Source organism: Arachis ipaensis, chromosome B5 (assembly GCF_059453495.1).
Source record: "Arachis ipaensis isolate K30076 ecotype BB chromosome B5, ASM5945349v1, whole genome shotgun sequence".
Lineage (NCBI taxonomy): Eukaryota > Viridiplantae > Streptophyta > Magnoliopsida > Fabales > Fabaceae > Arachis > Arachis ipaensis.
The window spans coordinates 32,857,034-32,863,681 of NC_142440.1; positions in this window are offsets into that span (position 1 = coordinate 32,857,034).

Sequence of the window (6,648 nt, forward strand, 5' to 3'; positions counted from 1 at the left end):
GCTTCAAAATTGAAAGCACTAAAGTTAGAGTTGTCTGAAGATTTACTCGTGCATTTCATTTTGATTTCCCTTTCTGCACACTTTGGGCAATTCAAAGTGAGTTATAACACTCTGAAGGACACTTGGTCCTTAAATGAGCTTATATCTCACTGTGTGCAAGAAGAAGAGAGGCTACAGCAAGATAAGACTAAAAGTGCTCACATGGCTTCTTTTCTCAGTATAAAATAAAGCGTAGTACCAATGCGGATGTGCCTTCTCAGCAGAAAAAGGCTAAGAAACATGATCAAGTTTCAACTTATTTCTTCTGAAAGAAGGTAGGACACATGAAGAAGGATTGTACCAAATATGCCACCTGGCGTGTACAAAAGGATATAATTCTTACTTCCGTTTGTTCTGAGGCTAGTTTAAGTTATGCACCTGTTGATACTTGGAAGGTAGATTTTGCTACTACTACTCATGTAAGTGTTACTACGCAGGGTTGCCTGTGGAGCTGACCGCCAAGTGATGTTAACAGATACATCTATATGGCAGACGGCAATATAGTTGTAGTCGAAACTATAGGAACTTTTAGATTACGTTCCACGAGTGGATTTTATTTGGATTTATTAGAGACATTTTATGTACCGTCATTTAGACGGAATTTGGTTTCTGTTTCTCGTTTGGACAAATCAGGTTATTTTTGTTCGTTTGAAGACAATAAAGTTAGTCTCTTCTATAATTCAAATAATATTTGCTCTTATCATTTGGTGGATAATCTATATAGACTTGACTTAAATTCCTATAATAATGAAATATTGCAAACGGGTACAAAACGAAAACTAAATGAGAATTCGACATCATTATGGCACAAACGCCTAGGTCACATCTCTAAACAAAGAATTCAGAGGCTCGTGTCGGATGGAATTCTTGGACCCCTAAATTTGGCAGACTTTGAAGTCTGCATTGAGTGCATAAAGGGGAAAAGGACAAACGAAAGGAAATTAGGTGCTGAGAGAGCTAAAGATGTCTTAGAACTGATACATACCGATATATGTGGCCCATTCCCTACTGTCTCTTGGAATGGAAACGGTACTTTATTATGTTCATAGATGATTACTCTCGTTACAGGTATCTATATTTAATTCATGAAAAGTCCCAAGCCTTGGATGTTTTTAAGTCTTTCAAAGCTGAAGTTGAACTTCAACTTGGAAAGAAAATTAAAGCTGTCAAATCTGATCGTGGTGGTGAATACTACGGAAGATATGATGGTTTAGGTGAGCAATGTCTTGGGCCTTTTGCTTTTTTTTCTAGAGGAGTGTGGTATTGTTCCGCAATACACCATGCCAGGCAAACCTAGCATGAATGATATTGCAGAGCGAAGGAACCAAACTCTTAAAGACATGGTGAGAAGTATGATTAGTCATTCTTCCTTGCCTGAATCACTATGGGGAGAAGCCTTAAAGACCGCAGTGTACATCCTTAATAGGGTGCCAAGCAAAGCAGTTAACAAAACTCCATATGAAATTTGGACTAGGAAAAGGCCCAGTATAAAGCATTTCCATATTTGGGGATGTCCAGTTGAGGCGCGACCTTATAGTCCGCATGAAAAAAAATTGACTTAAGGACAATTAGTTGCTACTTTGTTGGTTACGTTGAACGTTCACGGGGGTACAAGTTTTACAATCCTGCATCAAGGTCTATTTTTGAGACGGGAAATGCGAGATTTCTTGAGGATGTTGAGTTTGGGGAGGAAGGAAATATTAGGAATGTAGCTTTTGATGAGGATTCTATAACTGACAATGATCAGGTCTTTGTGCCTATTATTGTTCAAGATACAGTTATAGTATAAGAGCACAATGAGAATCCAACTGTAAATCCAGTTGCAGTACAAGAGAACAATGAGAATATTATTGTTGCTCAAGATGCTGCTACAGTACAGGAAAATAATGAGAATCCTCCTCAATCCCAATCCATATAGCAAGCTCAACAACCTCAAGAAGTGTCATTAAGGAGATCCAACAGAGAAAGGAGAAAATCCATCTATGGTCTCAAACAAGCTTCCCGTCAATGGTATCACAAGTTTAATCAAGTCATTATCTCATATGGTTTTGAGGTAAATATTATAGATGAGTGTGTATACCGCAAGTTCAGTGGGAGTAAATACATCTTTTTGGTCTTATCTGTTGATGACATTCTACTTGCCAGTAACGATATAGGCTTGTCGCATGAAACTAAGAAATTTCTATCGAACAAATTTGAAATGAAAATTCTTGGTGATGTCTCTTTTGTATTAGGAATCGAGATACTAAGAGATCGCTCTCAAAGTATTCTTGGATTATCACAAAAGGACTATATCGAAAAGATTTTAAGTAGATATGGCATGGAAAGATGTAGACCAATGAACACATCCATAACTAAAGGAGACAAGTTTATTCTCAAACAATGTCCTAAAAATGATCTTGAGAGGACAGCAATGCATGATAGACCTTATGCATCAGCACTAGGGAGCTTAATGTAAACTCAAGTCTACATACGTCCCGATATATCATTTATAGTGGAGTGTTGGGTAAATACTTGAGCAATCCGGGCATGAATAATTGGATAGCTGTTAAATGCGTAATGCGTTATCTAAAGAGAACAAAGGATTACATGCTTACTTATCGAAGATCAGAAAATTTGGAGATCATTAGGTACTCTGATTCCGATTTTATGGCATATGGTTGCGAAACTTTGTCACTGAGCTTCGTATAGTAGATGACATTGAAAGGTCATTAAAGATATTTTGTGACAATAAGTCAGTAGTACTATACTCCAATAACAATAAGAGCTTGACAAAATTGAAGCATACAGACATCAAGTTCTTAGTTGTCAAAGAGAAAGTTTAAGAAAAATAGATTTCCATAGAACATATAGGAACAGAGTACATGCTAGCAGACCCATTAACTAAGGGATTGATCCCTAAAGTCTTTTACAAGCACACTGTTCGGATGGGTGTCAATATTTGTGATGCCTTGTTTTAGTGGGAGTTTATTTTTTATACTATATATTCTACGATAGATATTGAGTTATATTTTCTGCAGAATTAAGTTGATGGTTTATTTCATGTTATGTGAAATGTTCATTTTGAAATATTTGTATTATGTTTGATCTCAATAAAGTTTTAAAGTTGGACCAGCTGAAAATAGACATGCATGAGATCACTTGGCATGTAATTTCCATATTACTCATCCAAATTTGATCTATGTCGTTAAGTATGTTAGGATGGTGATTGTCGTGGTTTAGTCACGACATTAATGTGATAAAAGCTGCGGTAGTTCCATATCTAATGTATGAGACGGACCAGATTGTTAAAGTAATGAGAGAAATAGCATTCAAATGCGCGCATAAGGTTTATAAGATGTGATTATGTCAAGAAAGAATATATGTATAGCCCAAGTGGGAGATTGTTAGGAAATTATTTTAATTTTCTAATTTGTTTATGGGCAATACATATATTAATTATAATCACAAATTATGATATTTCAAATTAAATGACTTATATAATGGTGGTCTCATTTATTGTTATAAATGCTAAATTGAATAACTCATTATTACTTTTGATTTGGAATTAAATGAGAATAAAACCGGATATTATCTTTTGTTCCTTAGATAATTATCTTTTGGATTTTAGATATATTATCTTTTGGACTTTAGATACTATTTTATTTGGGCTTTAGGGTTTAATGGGTGCCATGCTCAAATATAAATAGTGCCTTCAGGGTTTCGGTCCCCAATATACCAAAGCTGCCTTTGTCGCTCTTTTCCTATCAGAAGAGTCACAATTCAGCCACCTAGGGATACAGAAGGCTTTGGTTGAGGAAGATCGAAAGAACCACAAGATCCAAATCCTTCCATCAATTTCTGACTCTTATGAGTAAAGGTACGTGATGCGTGAGCGTCTTTCCTATCTTTTCCTAGTAAATTTGTATTTAAATTGTTGAGTTTAATCAAGAATTAATTATCTTTTATCCACTTTGGATGCTACTTTGAGTCTTGTGAAATTCTGTTTAATTTAGGTAGCATTCGGCTGGATTTGATGGAGTTTCCGTAGAAAAAGAGAAGAAGGCGAATGATGCTGTCAACCCTAACCTCTCTGCACTCAAACCTGAATATCTGGAGCTAAAGAGGTCCAATAGACGTGATTCTAGTGGTGTTGGAAAGCTAACTTTCAGATCTTTCCAACGATATATAATAGTCTATACTTCTTCTCCACCAAGTCAGCAAAGGTGGCGCCTAACTTGAGGTTTCTTAAGTTAGGCGCAAAGACAAGCCATCCACATCAATCCAGCGCAGCCAAGGCTGCGCCTAACTTGAGATAATTCAAGTTAGGTGCAAGGATGAAGAAAAAGTGCAAAAGGAGTCTGCCTAGGCTGTGCCTAACTTGAGAATTCTCAACTTAGGCGCAAGACACCAACAAGCACGCATAAGGAGCAACTCACACTCCAAGTAAGGCGCATGAATCCTTGAGTTAGGTGCAACATCAACCACTCAAACTCCAATCCATGCGGGCAGGACCAAGTAAGGCATGGACAACCCCAAGTTAGGCACATGATCTCCCAAATCAAGTGGTCCCAGCGTCCAAAATAAGGCTGTTCGAAGATTTTATTTTAATTCTGATTAAGCTTTAATTTTATTTTAAAAATAGAAAAAGATATTATTTAGTTTTAGAAATTATAATTTACATTAATTAGGATTAGATATAAAAGGGAAAAGAATCAGCCCTTTGGGGTCTTCTCTTCTCTTACACCTCATTCTGCAATTTACAGTTTTTCAGAATCCTTATTTTCTCTCTGAACCATGAGCAACTAAACCTCCATTGTTAAGGTTAGGAGCTCTGTCTATTGTATGGATTAATACTATTATTTTTCTATTTTAATTTATGTACTGATTCATAATTCAAAAATTGGTTTCGTTCTTTATTTTATGAATTTGGGTGGAACGGAAGTATGACCCTTGTTCTAATTGAGTTCTTGTATAACTTGGAAAAGCTCTTTACTTGAACAACAGCTTGAAAACAATTTCTCCTAAACTTCTAATTATCTGGACTTAACGGGATACGTGACATATAATTCTCTTATATTTGGGTAATTAGAGTTTTTGTGGCACATAAACTAGAATTGAACTTCATCCTCTAATTGGAATTAAGTGACCAAGGAATTGACGGTTGATGAAAGTTAGAGTAGACTAAGAAGGTCTAAGGAATTAGGGCTTAGTCATATATAGTTTGCCATGAATTGAATCTTGCATGATTAAAATAGTTAGTAAGAAAAGTCAATCCAGAAAATAGACATCTCTGAAGCCTTAACTGTCTCTCCATATATTATTCTCATCAATTTACTGCTTGTCATTTTAATTTCTGAATTACTGTTTAATGCTCTTTGAATATTTAAACACTCTTTTCTGTTTGTCTAACTAAGCCTATCAAACACTATTGTTGCTTGATCCATCAATCCTCGTGAGATCGACCCTCACTCACCTGAGGTATTACTTGGTACGACCCGGTGCACTTTTTACTGTTTGCTTTATTAATTTTCTGAATTTACTGTTTCATGCTTCTGAGTTCTCAAACATCATTTTCTATTAGTCTAACTAAGCTAATCACTTAACCATTGTTACTTGATCCATCAATCCTCATGGGATCGACCCTCACTCACCTGAGGTATTACTTGATACGACTCGGTGTACGTGCCGGTTAGTTTGTGGTTAGAAAATCCGCACCAGTACGCTTCCGCATTATGTCATATTTTGGTGATTCAATATGGATGATCTGGGTTATTAAAATTAATTTATTCTAACATAGCCTGCTTTCGAAACAAAGAAAGTCGGAGCAGGATCATCTTTGTGAGGTCTATTCATCTCTTTGGGAATTTTTCAGTCACCACCATATACCCCTCCATTGTTGAAAACAATGGTAACTGCTACTGAACTAATGTCTAAATTGAAAAAAAGATAAGACATAAGACAATACATATTTTTTCAAGTATCGACAAAAGATAAAACATATAAGGCAACAATCCGGAATTTTTACTCCACATTCCTGCATTAAACCATTACAAACATCATCAATAGTCACAGACTCGTTCATAATTTAGTTTCCAAAAGAAGGGACTCTTGCAAACAATCCCACAAATTCAGGACAACAAGATTTGTTTATAATTTACCTTTACCACTACTCAATACTCATTACTCACTAGTAACTAGTAAAAAAAGTCTCTTAGAACTTGGGATTTTATGTTGGCGCATAGTAATTATACTAGCTTATGTAATCCTCTCTATCACAGAACTACTAGCTATGGACAGAGAAACATAAAAGAGCTCATGGAAGATCCTAGTTCAAAACAATGGCAGTAAAAATTTCATGTATATACTAAAATAAGAACCATTCCATTATATGATTATCAAAATATAACTAAAGATAAGGGAATCAATCCACGTAACATAACGGAAGGGCAATTAAATAGATAAATATAAGCATGGGTTCATCAGTATCTACCTTAACTTCAATGGCACTAAATGCGAATCCAAAATCCCATTCAACTGCAACAACAAGTCAATAGGGACAAGCCAACACAGCCCTACCTACATCCATGATCTTTGCACCCTCAAATACTATTACCAGAGCCAGCTTCT